Raw genomic sequence first — 15,144 nt, 5'->3', positions numbered from 1 at the left:
CAATACTAAATGCATACAAAAAATATTTTTTTAATAAAAATAACAAAAAATATCTAAAATAAAAAAATATTCTAGTATAAATCTAGTGTAATTGTATACATAGTTGTCTGTCATAGTTGAAGTGTACCTATGATGAAAATTACAGGCCTCTCTCATCTTTTTAAGTGGGAGAACTTGCACAATTGGTGGCTGACTAAATACTTTTTTGCCCCACTATTGTATTTTAATGTCAAAATATATAAAATATATATAAGTGCCAGTAACCACAATGTAACAGGGTGGACAATGACTGAGGATGTACAGAATATAGTCAGTATTCTTATAAAAAGTGCAGCATTTAACACAAAAGTCTATACATAAGATAACATTTAATGAAGAAAATTTGAAAATTAGGAAATGCTTTTTTAAATGTAAATATTTTTTTCCAAATTATTCTCGTCGATGTTGATTGAGCAGCACTTGGGACATTGCTTCCTTCCACTGAAATAAAATGTATAAAATGTAGTTTGAAGTCTATGTCATCATGCGTCTATTGTCATGAAGGCATACACACATTAGGATCCTTTTGAAATGTTATCAAGTGTATATATTTTATATATGATTTATCTTGAGGACAAAAAAATAACACTTTTAGTGATATTGACCCACAAGCAAGAATATTACCCCTGCTGTCGAAAACATCAAGAGCAAAGTCAATATTCCTCTCATGCCAGCTAGGGTAGAACAATTACTTATGTCTGAATTATTCCTAAAAAAATAGCTTTATATGGGAAACTTCATTCCCAAGATGGTAAAACTAAATGCATGCTCTTCAACCGATCGCTGCCTGCACCTGCCCGCCTGTCCAACATCACTACTGTGGATGGCTCTGACTTAGAATATGTGGACAACTACAAATACCTAGGTGTCTGGTTAGACTGTAAACTCTCCTTCCAGACTCATATTAAGCATCTCCAATCCAAAATTAAAACTAGAATTGGCTTCCTTCACAACAAAGCATCCTTCACTCATGCTGCCAAACATACCCTTGTAAAACTGACCATCCTACCAATCCTCGACTTTGGCGATGTCATTTATAAAATAGCCTCCAATACCCTACTCAATAAATTGGATGCAGTCTATCACAGTGCCATCCGTTTTGTCACCAAAGCCCCATATACTTCCCACCACTGAGACCTGTACGCTCTCGTTGGCTGGCCCTCGCTTCATACTCGTCGCCAAACCCAAAGGCTCCAGGTCATCTACAAAACTCTGCTAGGTAAAGTCCCCCTTTATCTCAGCTCGCTGTTCACCATAGCGGCACCCACCTGTAGCACGCGCTCCAGCAGGTATATCTCTCTGGTCACCCCCAAAACCAATTCTTTCTTTGGCCGCCTCTCCTTCCAGTTCTCTGCTGCCAATGACTGGAATAAACTACAAAAATCTCTGACACTGGAAACACTTATCTCCCTCACTAGCTTTAAGCACCAGCTGTCAGAGCAGCTCACAGATTACTGCACCTGTACATAGCCAAACTATAATTTAGCCCAAACAACTACCTCTTTCCCTACTGTGTTTATTTTGCTCCTATGCACCCCATTATTTCTATCTCTACTTTGCACATTCTTCCACTGCAAATCAACCATTCCAGTGTTTTACTTGCTATATTGTATTTACTTTGCCACCATGGCCCTTTTTTGCCTTTACCTCCCTTATCTCACCTCATTTACTCACATTGTATATAGACTTATTTTTCTACTGTATTATTGACTGTATGTTTGTTTTACTCCATGTGTAACTCTGTGTTGTTGTATGTGTCGAACTGCTTTGCTTTATCTTGGCCAGGTCGCAATTGTAAATGAGAACTTGTTCTCAACTTGCCTACCTGGTTAAATAAAGGTGAAATAAAAATAAATAAAAATTAAACACATTGTTTGGAATGACATACCAAATTGATTCTGTATTGACCAAACATCTTTTCAACAAATTGGTCTTGAAAGGGTTACTTATGTCACCAAAATCCAACACTTCCAGATGAAGTTAATAAGAAAGCTGTTGTTGATCTCTTTACAGGTAGGGATTTACAAATAAAGATAATGAGGGGTACAAAAAGCAAGACAGTCCCTCTGCCTTGAACAGAAGCACAGAAAGAAAGGACAGAAAGATCCCTTTGCAGCCAATTATAAAATATTTTCTTGGTTTTCTTAATATTAGGAGAGAAATGCATATGTTGTCTCACGCACGAATATATTTTTGCGCACTTTACCATATATTACGGTCTAACTACGTCATCATTAATAGACATGTTGACGATGAGTGAGAAAGCTATTTGCTATGATAGATACTTAAGGAAGACATCCTGCAAATATGTATAGTTTAGTTATTGAGCTAACAAGTTAGTTCAATCACAACGTTTATACGGATCATCTGGAGTTTGATTAGATAGCTAGCAGTCGACCAGCTAACGTAAACTCACGTAAACTCGTACATCGCCTTGGTCCGTACAATTGCCCTTATTTTAGCGCCCCAAAAATGTAATACTTCCAGATCAACTGTAATGTCAATACCATTGTAAAATTTCTCCCCTTTCCAACAGAATCAATTACATGACCTAAACGCTGCCCGTTTCTGCATAATTCAAGCAGGCAATGAGCCCCGTCAGGTCTTTTTAAAAATGGTGGGAGGGGAAGCGAAATTAATGCGTGATAGTGAGAAGGAGAGATGTTGTGTGGGAAAATTGCTTTTTTTCACTCGATCTGTCCAACTTATCACCTAATCGCCTCTAAAATGTAAATAAAACACTATAAAAAGTTTATATAATGTGTCATTACATACCTATTTGAAGGTTTGTGTCGAATTTGAATCGGGTTTTTAGGGCGGTGCTAAAGTGATCTTAGAAGTAAACAGCGGCTTTGAGAATTATGATCGCATGCAATGATGACGAAAAAATGACTACCTCCGTCACTGTCCATTTCTTGTTTTCAAAGGATGATAGAAGTGCTACACCTGGTGGAGAGAGATTGTAAGACAGAAATAGTTGCTTTATGCGTGCTGTACGTTACGACATGACACGTCAAGATGTAACTGGAGAGTCAGTTTTTTCAACTTTTCTCCAATACTATTGAGCCATTACCATGTCGATCAACGCTTGAATAGAAACCTAGTTCACACCCCCGATTTTGACGTCAACACAGTCCCATTCGTTTTCTTTGTAGCCTCATTTGAATGTTGCGGTTGCGCACATTTGTACAGAATGGGGTGAGTTTACGTTAACGACTGGCTAGCTCGTACTAGCCTGTTGCCTTTGCTAGCTGCCATCTAACGTTACTAGCTAGCCACACTTAGCAAGTTAAAATGTATTAAGGTTGGAGCATCTTTCTTCAATGTACAATGTCACCAACCAGGTCTGGCTTCCCCAAAAGTATCGTAGCACGAAGATCATGTTTTTTCCATTTAGTTTCAATGGAATTAAGAACCGAGGTAAAGACAGTTTCAGGTTGGATATTCGCCTGTAGTTTTCCTTACTCTCACCAACAGCAGTTAGGGACCGTCAACATAGTGACAAATAAAACATTTCAAATGTCAATAGCTCTTTGACCATTACTCCTAAAACTTTCAAAACTGGTTGTAGCTAACCCAATGGCATAAACACACATTGCACACACTTTTCGCACTATTCTAAATTATTTATTTACATTTTTGAATTTCAATAGCTCATTGGTCATTGGGGCGGCAGGGTAGCCTAGTGGTTAGAGCGTTGGACTAGTAGACAAAAAAAGTTGCAAGTTCAAATCCCCCATCTGCCCCTGAACAGGCAGTTAACCCACTGTTCCTAGGCCGTCATTGACTTGACCAGTTAAAGTAAAATAAATACATATGACCTAGTGACTTCAATCAAGGTTCAGAATGTCCAATGACTACCCTTCTATATTGCACACCCTTTAGTTTGTCCATTTTCATCTCACATGTTTTTAAATGAATGTTTCTACATTTACATTTTCAAAAGCTCCTTGGTCATGTGACCTACTGACTTAAATCAAGTTTCAGAATTTCCAAACAGTGGGCATACACAATGCACACATTTTAGTTTGTCCATTTTCATCTCACATGTTTTTACATTCATTTTTCTACACTTAAAATGTCAATAGCTCCTTGGTCATGTGACCTTATGACTTCAAAGAAAGTCCACTGAATACCCTTCTATATTGCACACCCTGTAGTTTGTCCATTTTCATCTTACATGATTTTACATTAATTCTTCAAAATTGTGAATTTCAATAGCTCCTTGGTCATGTGACCTACTGACCTCAAACAAGGTTCAGAATGTCCAGAATGTCATATCACACCCTCTGATGTTTGTCTACTTTCATCTCACTTAAATGTGTAAGCTTTGCAGTCCTTCATTTTACATGGGTGTTAAAAAAAACACACTTTGAAGTTAACAAATGTTCCATCCTCGCAATAACTATCTGTCACATGGACACTGAAAAGATCTGCAAATGGCTGTATATGGTATTGGTCAAGGACAGGAGAGGTGTTCGAACAGAGGTGCTTAATTAAAGGAAGGCGCACAGGTAGGCCTCATGAAAAACAATGTTTCATATGCTCTTTTTAATCACAGTAATAGGCAGTGATTTGTCAGTCAGAGTGAGCTTGATAATGTGAAAGAATCCTTTTCATAGCATCACTTTCATATACTGTACATTAAGATAAATCCTTCTATGTTGAGTATTTGAACGCAGTTCACATAACCTGATAATGACTTGATATTTGAGTACATTCACAACAAGCCACCTGCAGACAACTTACAAAATTTATTTATTTTTATTTTATTTAACCAGGCAAGTCAGTTAAGAACAAATTCTTATTTTCAATGACGGCCTGGGAACAGTGGGTTAACTGCCTGTTCAGGGGCAGAACGACAGATTTGTACCTTGTCAGCTCGGGGGTTTGAACTCACAACCTTCCGGTTACTAGTCCAACGCTCTAACCACTAGGCTACCCTGCCGCCCCAAAATGCAATAGTGCATTTGAGGGTTCGTTTTTCTGATGAAAATAGTTATTTGATGCGTGGCCTACTATTTCTAACTGGAAAAATACATTGTTACGTCTTTTGTGAGTGAAATCCTTTTTCCAAAATTGATTTAGGTACATTTTTGTGAAGAGGTATGAGGGTTGTGAAATGGGTCATTTAATAGTAAAATCATTTAACGGATCAATACATTTCTATATTGCTTCCCCAGAATCTGCATGAACCATCAGACCAAGTGTTTTTGGTTGACCCTGCTGGACAGAAAGAGAAGAAGGAATCGGAACACGCTGCATTCAAATTCAGGTCTTAGTTATTCCATCGTACTGGATCTAATACATATTAGCATTTTACATACATTCATAAGTGTAATAATTTTTTATGGCATACTGTGAAAAACTCTTGGCTGCTGGCTCTGTCACATTCAGACATGCGCAGAGCAGACTGAAAGCAGAACCACAGGGGTTTTCTGTAAAGAGAGTGTAATCCAAAAGGCACCGACACACCCCTTGACTTTCAATTGGCACCCTTGACCTGTATGTATCCTTGACCTGTATGCTCTGTGGTGCACAGTCTGGCAGTCTGACTGAAGTGCCAGAGGTATGAGGAGAGACATCCTCCTTTGTATTTATGGGAACAAATATTTCCTAACACTTTGGATCCTATTCTTGGACAGTTAGAAGACACAATGCATCAATGCAAAAAATACTAATAACTGTCCATGAGTAACCTCAACCTTGTGGGTCTGTGGGTGTTTGGGCCAATAAAGTGCCAACTCAATTCTACCACTGACTAGTCTCTCATGCCCCTATGAATGGGGACACTGGGCAATAGTTTTTAATCTAAGCCAGCCTTTTTTTACTGGAGTACACTAACCCCTAATTGGGGCTCTTTTCTTGACACATAGTAGCAGTTTACCAGATAAGAAGTCAAGAAGATCAAAAAGTAGATTGTTGTAAGGGTGTATTACATCCTGTGCTGGCCCCATTGTCATACCCATTCTGGATTCTGAGTGGTAAAATCATAGCTGAAAAATGCCTCTATGTATGTGTATACATTTTCCGCCAAGACAGAACTGCCAAAGAGGGGGTGGAGTTGCAATCTACTGCAGAGAAAGCCTGCAGAGGTCTGTCATGCTATCCAGGTCTGTGCCCAAACAGTTCAAGCTTCTACTTTTAAAAATCCACCTTTCCAGAAATAAGTCCCTCACTGTTGCCGCTTGTTACAGACCCCCCTCAGCCCCCAGCTGCGCCCTGGACACCATATGTGAATTAATTGCCCCCCGTTTATCTTCAGAGTTTGTATTGTTAGGTGACCTAGACTGGGGTATGCTTAACACCCCGGCCGTCCTACAATCTAAGCTAGATGCCCTCCATCTCACCCAAATTATCATGGAACCTACCAGGTACAACTCCAAATCTGTAAACTCGGGCACCCTCATAGATATCATCTTGACCAACCTGTCCTCTAAATACACCTCTGCTGTCTTCAACCAGGATCTCAGCGATCACTGCCTCATTACCTGCATCCGTAATGGGTCCGCGGTCAAACGACCACCCCTCATCACAGTCAAACGCTCCCTAAAACACTTCAGCGAGCAGGCCTTTCTAATCGACCTGGCCCGGGTATCCTGGAAAGATATTGACCTCATTCCGTCAGTAGAGGATGCCTGGTTATTCTTTAACAGTGCTTTCCTCACCATTTTAAATAAGCATGCTCCATTCAAAAAAATGTAGAACCAGGAACAGATATAGCCCTTGGTTCACTCCAGACCTGACTGCCCTTGAGCAGAACAAAAACATCCAGTGTCGTACTGCATTAGCACCGAATAGCCCCCGCGTTATGCAACTTTTCAGGGAAGTTAGGAACCAATATACAGTGGGGCAAAAAAGTATTTAGTCAGCCACCAATTGTGCAAGTTCTCCCACTTAAAAAGATGAGAGAGGCCTGTAATTTTCATCATAGGTACACTTCAACTATGACAGACAAAATGAGAAAAAAAAATCCTGAAAATCACATTGTAGGATTTTTTATTAATTAATTTGCAAATGATGGTGGAAAATAAGTATTTGGTCAATAACAAAAGTTTATTCAATGTTTAACTCTGTGTTGTTGTTTGTGTCCAACTGCTTTGCTTTATCTTGGCCAGGTCGCAGTTGTAAATGAGAGCTTGTTCTCAACTAGCCTCCCTGGTTAAATAAAGGTGAAATATATATATCTTATTTCTGTCCTACATGTAGCGTTGGTACATGGAATATTCCTCAACTGCATATATCATAAATTGCTATTGCAAATAGAAGTATTATGTTTAACAACTGATATTTTCAGATATTATTCTGACAAACACACTTTGGTGCTTACAATTCATTCTCTATTGTCAGAGATTTGGTGGGCACTGTCATCTGTGATCTTTGTGATATGACTTTCTTTAAGCATGTACTGATGAAAGCGCCAATTAATATTTTTTTTCTTAAAAGTCTACAACACTACAATTTTTCACTCTGTGATAGGTTTGGATCCTTTATGCTACTTTTATTATTGTCCTGTAAATTGTTCAGTGCCTATAATTTAGGCTGTTTGTAGAATGGGGCATAAAGGAAATTGCCACTACTACTAAATTACTAGATTATAGTGATAAGGAAAACAGCATACAAATTTGGCCTGTGTATTCATTTGCCTATAACTAATCAGAATTCCATTATGTTTACATAAAAAAAACAGAATACTTCAAAATGAGAAGATCCTGCCATGAAAAAGACGACTGGGTGGACATACAGTGGAAAGGAGGGGAAATACCTCCCACCATGCAGCAGGACACCTTCAGCTGCGGGGTCTTTGTAATGCAGGTTTGATAGTTATATTTTCAATAATGAATGGTTGGCTGTTATGTGACAATTAGGTCAAAAACTATATTTTATTCTTTGGTGTAGATGGCCAAGGAAGTTGCACAGAACTTCCCCAACATCCCCTCCCATGGAGCAACTGCGAAAATAAATGGCTGAGGATATACTAAAAATGTCTGGTATGTAATGAGATTTAATTCAAGGTAAATGTAAATTATTTTTTTATGTAGTTGTGTGGGACAGCCATATGTTCAGTTCATGCCTATGATTTCAGAGTTCAACAAAGCCAACAACTGCTTCATGTGTGCCACTGATAAAGAACCTGGATGTGGCCCAAAGACTGACTGGTTTAAGTTTATTTAACATGTTTATAATCTTTTGACAACAGTGACGGCATGTAAGACAATTCATGATGTAACACAATGGATGGCTAATTCGTCATTCATCAAACTGCATTTATATTTGATATTATTTATAACGTGTTACTCTTTGTTTTGTTTTGATTTAATGTTTTGCATGCCAACTGTGGTTCCATGTGCTGTTCCTAGGAATGAAGACAAAAGAGTTCAAAAGAGTAAAGAACAGAAACTGGAAGTGCTGTCTTTGTTGTTGAAAATGTATGCTATACCCCATCCACACTAAAGAGGCTCTGAAATGTACATCAAACCGGGATACAGAGAAAGTTAACACTGCAAAATGTTTCATACTTATTTGAAGTTAAGTGCCTGACATGTTTGAAAAGATTAAAGGTCTACAATTTCTGTTTAATTTGTCAATATAACATTTTTATTCATTGGTTTACTGGCCACCATTACTGTGGTTACATGTTCAGTATATGTATTGACCAGCAAACCCACTGCAGCCTACCTCACCAGCTCACTCTCCATCCCTGCTTTGGACAATTCTTAGCATGACTCTCGTACTTTGCCCTTTTCCTTTATGGTTGATATTAACGACGAAAGGAGATATTATCTGTCTCTCTCTTATTGTGTACCGCTGGAAAATAAGTACTTAGAACAACCAATTATTATAGATAAATATGAAAGAAAAGGGTAAACACAACACTGCACTGAACCCCCTAATTGTCAAACGAATATTAATGTACAACAATATAGAATATACAAGACTAGAGGTTAATTCCACTGCACGCTTCTTAGGTGTGTAATTGACATGATCAAGTAGCTATTGATATCTGAAATGATGAAAAATGTACGTTACACCGCGTGATTTTACAGTACAAAAACAAGAGTGCGCAATATAGGATAGTCAGTGGACATTCTGAACCTTGTTTGAAGTCATTAGGTCACATGATCAAGGAGCTATTTTAATTCTTGAAAAATTCATGTTGAATCTTGTGAGATGAAAATGGACAAACTAAAGGGTGTGCAATATGGAAGGGTAGTCAGTGGACATTCTGAACCTGGTTTGAAGTCAGTAGGTCACATGACCAAGGAGCTATTGAAATTTAACATTTTGAAAAATGTATGTAAAACCTGTGAGATGAAAATAAACAAACTAAAGGGTATGAAATGTTTAGGCCCACTCAGTGGACATTCTGAACCATGTTTGAAGTCACTAGGTCAAATGACCAAGAAGCTATTGAAATTCTACATTTGAAAAATTCATGTAAAATCTTGTCAGACATAATTTACAAACGAAGCATGTGTTTAGTGAGTACGCCAGATCAGAGGCAGTAGGAATTACCAGGGATGTTCTCTTGATAAGTGTGTGAATTTGACCATTTTCTTGTCCTGCTAAACATAACAAGTACTTTTGGGTGTCAGGGAAAATGTATGGAGTAAAAAGTATATTATTTTCTTTAGGAATGTTGTGAAGTAAAAGTAAAAGTTGACAAGAAATATAAATAGTAAAGTACAGATACCCCCAAAAACTACTTAAGTAGTACTTTAAAGTAGTTTTACTTAAGTACTTTACACCACTGTAGGTGGCTAACACTTGCGTTAGCAAGGTGGCTAATGTTACCTAGGCAGCTAACATTAGCTAGGCTATGTGTTAGGGCTACGGGTCAGGGGAAGGGTTAGCTAACATGCTAAGTAGTTGCTAAGTTGCTAATTGGCTAAGTTGCGAAAATTGTCCGTGATGAGATTCGAACACATCTTCCAATGTGGTTGCTCAGTGGGAGGGATGTCCTTTCTTCCAGCTTCTGTCATTCTGTGCGTCATTCTCCTGGCAGACTCCGGCAGCTCCTGGCAGACTGGGAGACTCCGGCAGCTCCTGGCAGACTGGGAGACTCCGGCAGCTCCTGGCAGACTCCGGCAGCTCCTGGCAGACGGAGGTGGCACCGGATAGACCGGACCGTGAAGGCGCACTGGAACTCTCGAGCACTGAGCCTGCCCAACCCTACCTGGCTGAATGCTCCCCGTAGCCAGGCCAGTGCCGCGAGGTGGAATAGCCCGCACTGGGCTGTGCTGGCGAACCGGGGACACCATGCGTAAGGCTGGTGCCATGTACCCCGACGCACTGGAGACCAGATGCGCTGAGCCGGTTTCATGGCACCTGGCTCGATGCCCACTCTAGCCCGGCCGATACGAGGCGCTGCTATGTATCGCACCGGGCTATGCCTGCGCACTGGGGACACCGTGCGCCTCACGGCATAACACGGTGCCTGCCCAGTCCCTCTCTCTCCACGGTAAGCACGGGGAGTTGGCTCAGGTCTCCTACCTGACTTAGCCACACTCCCCGTGTGCCCCCCCAAGACATTTTTGGGGCTGCCTCTCGGGCTTCCTTGCCAGTCGTGTTCCCTCAAAGCGCTGGCTCCCTTTACCTACTGCCTCCGCTCTCCTGGCTGCCTCTACCTGTTCCCATGGGAGGCTATCCCTTCCAGCCAGGATCTCCTCCCATGTGTAGCAACCCTTGCCGTCCAGAATGTCCTCCCATGCCCATTCCTCCTTACAGTGCTGCTTCTGCTGCTGCTGCCTGTTACCACGCTGCTTGGTCCTTTGGTGGTGGGTGATTCTGTAACGGTCGTTGTTGGTGGAAGAAGGTGAGGACCGAGGTGCAGCGTGGTATATGTCCATGTTTATTCAATGAACACGGAAATAACAAAACTAGGAAAGAGAACGGCTGAACAGTTCTGGCTGGTGCAGACACACAACAGAAAACACAAAACAATCACCCACGAAACACAATAGAAAACAGGCTACCTAAATATGGTTCTCAATCAGGGACAACGATTGACAGCTGCCTCTGATTGAGAACCATACCAGGCCAAACACAGAAATAGCAAATCATAGAAAAACTAACATAGACAACCCACCCAACTCGCACCCTGACCATACTAAAACAAAGACATAACAAAAGAACTAAGGTCAGAACGTGACAATACTAAATGCATACAAAAAATATTTTTTTAATAAAAATAACAAAAAATATCTAAAATAAAAAAATATTCTAGTATAAATCTAGTGTAATTGTATACATAGTTGTCTGTCATAGTTGAAGTGTACCTATGATGAAAATTACAGGCCTCTCTCATCTTTTTAAGTGGGAGAACTTGCACAATTGGTGGCTGACTAAATACTTTTTTGCCCCACTATTGTATTTTAATGTCAAAATATATAAAATATATATAAGTGCCAGTAACCACAATGTAACAGGGTGGACAATGACTGAGGATGTACAGAATATAGTCAGTATTCTTATAAAAAGTGCAGCATTTAACACAAAAGTCTATACATAAGATAACATTTAATGAAGAAAATTTGAAAATTAGGAAATGCTTTTTTAAATGTAAATATTTTTTTCCAAATTATTCTCGTCGATGTTGATTGAGCAGCACTTGGGACATTGCTTCCTTCCACTGAAATAAAATGTATAAAATGTAGTTTGAAGTCTATGTCATCATGCGTCTATTGTCATGAAGGCATACACACATTAGGATCCTTTTGAAATGTTATCAAGTGTATATATTTTATATATGATTTATCTTGAGGACAAAAAAATAACACTTTTAGTGATATTGACCCACAAGCAAGAATATTACCCCTGCTGTCGAAAACATCAAGAGCAAAGTCAATATTCCTCTCATGCCAGCTAGGGTAGAACAATTACTTATGTCTGAATTATTCCTAAAAAAATAGCTTTATATGGGAAACTTCATTCCCAAGATGGTAAAACTAAATGCATGCTCTTCAACCGATCGCTGCCTGCACCTGCCCGCCTGTCCAACATCACTACTGTGGATGGCTCTGACTTAGAATATGTGGACAACTACAAATACCTAGGTGTCTGGTTAGACTGTAAACTCTCCTTCCAGACTCATATTAAGCATCTCCAATCCAAAATTAAAACTAGAATTGGCTTCCTTCACAACAAAGCATCCTTCACTCATGCTGCCAAACATACCCTTGTAAAACTGACCATCCTACCAATCCTCGACTTTGGCGATGTCATTTATAAAATAGCCTCCAATACCCTACTCAATAAATTGGATGCAGTCTATCACAGTGCCATCCGTTTTGTCACCAAAGCCCCATATACTTCCCACCACTGAGACCTGTACGCTCTCGTTGGCTGGCCCTCGCTTCATACTCGTCGCCAAACCCAAAGGCTCCAGGTCATCTACAAAACTCTGCTAGGTAAAGTCCCCCTTTATCTCAGCTCGCTGTTCACCATAGCGGCACCCACCTGTAGCACGCGCTCCAGCAGGTATATCTCTCTGGTCACCCCCAAAACCAATTCTTTCTTTGGCCGCCTCTCCTTCCAGTTCTCTGCTGCCAATGACTGGAATAAACTACAAAAATCTCTGACACTGGAAACACTTATCTCCCTCACTAGCTTTAAGCACCAGCTGTCAGAGCAGCTCACAGATTACTGCACCTGTACATAGCCAAACTATAATTTAGCCCAAACAACTACCTCTTTCCCTACTGTGTTTATTTTGCTCCTATGCACCCCATTATTTCTATCTCTACTTTGCACATTCTTCCACTGCAAATCAACCATTCCAGTGTTTTACTTGCTATATTGTATTTACTTTGCCACCATGGCCCTTTTTTGCCTTTACCTCCCTTATCTCACCTCATTTACTCACATTGTATATAGACTTATTTTTCTACTGTATTATTGACTGTATGTTTGTTTTACTCCATGTGTAACTCTGTGTTGTTGTATGTGTCGAACTGCTTTGCTTTATCTTGGCCAGGTCGCAATTGTAAATGAGAACTTGTTCTCAACTTGCCTACCTGGTTAAATAAAGGTGAAATAAAAATAAATAAAAATTAAACACATTGTTTGGAATGACATACCAAATTGATTCTGTATTGACCAAACATCTTTTCAACAAATTGGTCTTGAAAGGGTTACTTATGTCACCAAAATCCAACACTTCCAGATGAAGTTAATAAGAAAGCTGTTGTTGATCTCTTTACAGGTAGGGATTTACAAATAAAGATAATGAGGGGTACAAAAAGCAAGACAGTCCCTCTGCCTTGAACAGAAGCACAGAAAGAAAGGACAGAAAGATCCCTTTGCAGCCAATTATAAAATATTTTCTTGGTTTTCTTAATATTAGGAGAGAAATGCATATGTTGTCTCACGCACGAATATATTTTTGCGCACTTTACCATATATTACGGTCTAACTACGTCATCATTAATAGACATGTTGACGATGAGTGAGAAAGCTATTTGCTATGATAGATACTTAAGGAAGACATCCTGCAAATATGTATAGTTTAGTTATTGAGCTAACAAGTTAGTTCAATCACAACGTTTATACGGATCATCTGGAGTTTGATTAGATAGCTAGCAGTCGACCAGCTAACGTAAACTCACGTAAACTCGTACATCGCCTTGGTCCGTACAATTGCCCTTATTTTAGCGCCCCAAAAATGTAATACTTCCAGATCAACTGTAATGTCAATACCATTGTAAAATTTCTCCCCTTTCCAACAGAATCAATTACATGACCTAAACGCTGCCCGTTTCTGCATAATTCAAGCAGGCAATGAGCCCCGTCAGGTCTTTTTAAAAATGGTGGGAGGGGAAGCGAAATTAATGCGTGATAGTGAGAAGGAGAGATGTTGTGTGGGAAAATTGCTTTTTTTCACTCGATCTGTCCAACTTATCACCTAATCGCCTCTAAAATGTAAATAAAACACTATAAAAAGTTTATATAATGTGTCATTACATACCTATTTGAAGGTTTGTGTCGAATTTGAATCGGGTTTTTAGGGCGGTGCTAAAGTGATCTTAGAAGTAAACAGCGGCTTTGAGAATTATGATCGCATGCAATGATGACGAAAAAATGACTACCTCCGTCACTGTCCATTTCTTGTTTTCAAAGGATGATAGAAGTGCTACACCTGGTGGAGAGAGATTGTAAGACAGAAATAGTTGCTTTATGCGTGCTGTACGTTACGACATGACACGTCAAGATGTAACTGGAGAGTCAGTTTTTTCAACTTTTCTCCAATACTATTGAGCCATTACCATGTCGATCAACGCTTGAATAGAAACCTAGTTCACACCCCCGATTTTGACGTCAACACAGTCCCATTCGTTTTCTTTGTAGCCTCATTTGAATGTTGCGGTTGCGCACATTTGTACAGAATGGGGTGAGTTTACGTTAACGACTGGCTAGCTCGTACTAGCCTGTTGCCTTTGCTAGCTGCCATCTAACGTTACTAGCTAGCCACACTTAGCAAGTTAAAATGTATTAAGGTTGGAGCATCTTTCTTCAATGTACAATGTCACCAACCAGGTCTGGCTTCCCCAAAAGTATCGTAGCACGAAGATCATGTTTTTTCCATTTAGTTTCAATGGAATTAAGAACCGAGGTAAAGACAGTTTCAGGTTGGATATTCGCCTGTAGTTTTCCTTACTCTCACCAACAGCAGTTAGGGACCGTCAACATAGTGACAAATAAAACATTTCAAATGTCAATAGCTCTTTGACCATTACTCCTAAAACTTTCAAAACTGGTTGTAGCTAACCCAATGGCATAAACACACATTGCACACACTTTTCGCACTATTCTAAATTATTTATTTACATTTTTGAATTTCAATAGCTCATTGGTCATTGGGGCGGCAGGGTAGCCTAGTGGTTAGAGCGTTGGACTAGTAGACAAAAAAAGTTGCAAGTTCAAATCCCCCATCTGCCCCTGAACAGGCAGTTAACCCACTGTTCCTAGGCCGTCATTGACTTGACCAGTTAAAGTAAAATAAATACATATGACCTAGTGACTTCAATCAAGGTTCAGAATGTCCAATGACTACCCTTCTATATTGCACACCCTTTAGTTTGTCCATTTTCATCTCACATGTTTTTA

General features: G+C 39.6%; 1 long non-coding RNA gene across 1 annotated transcript; it reads left to right on the top strand.

The window, feature by feature from the left end:
• The first annotated feature begins 7,171 nt into the window (after positions 1–7,171).
• Positions 7,172–9,273, top strand: LOC118965068. Its single transcript, XR_005052403.1, has 3 exons — positions 7,172–7,854; positions 7,939–8,030; positions 8,126–9,273. It is a non-coding gene; the product is annotated as an uncharacterized LOC118965068 (long non-coding RNA).
• The last annotated feature ends 5,871 nt before the right edge of the window (positions 9,274–15,144 follow it).

This window comes from Oncorhynchus mykiss, chromosome 6, assembly GCF_013265735.2.
Source record: "Oncorhynchus mykiss isolate Arlee chromosome 6, USDA_OmykA_1.1, whole genome shotgun sequence".
In the NCBI taxonomy this organism is placed as follows: domain Eukaryota; kingdom Metazoa; phylum Chordata; class Actinopteri; order Salmoniformes; family Salmonidae; genus Oncorhynchus; species Oncorhynchus mykiss.
This window is presented reverse-complemented; position numbering and strand designations above follow the sequence as displayed.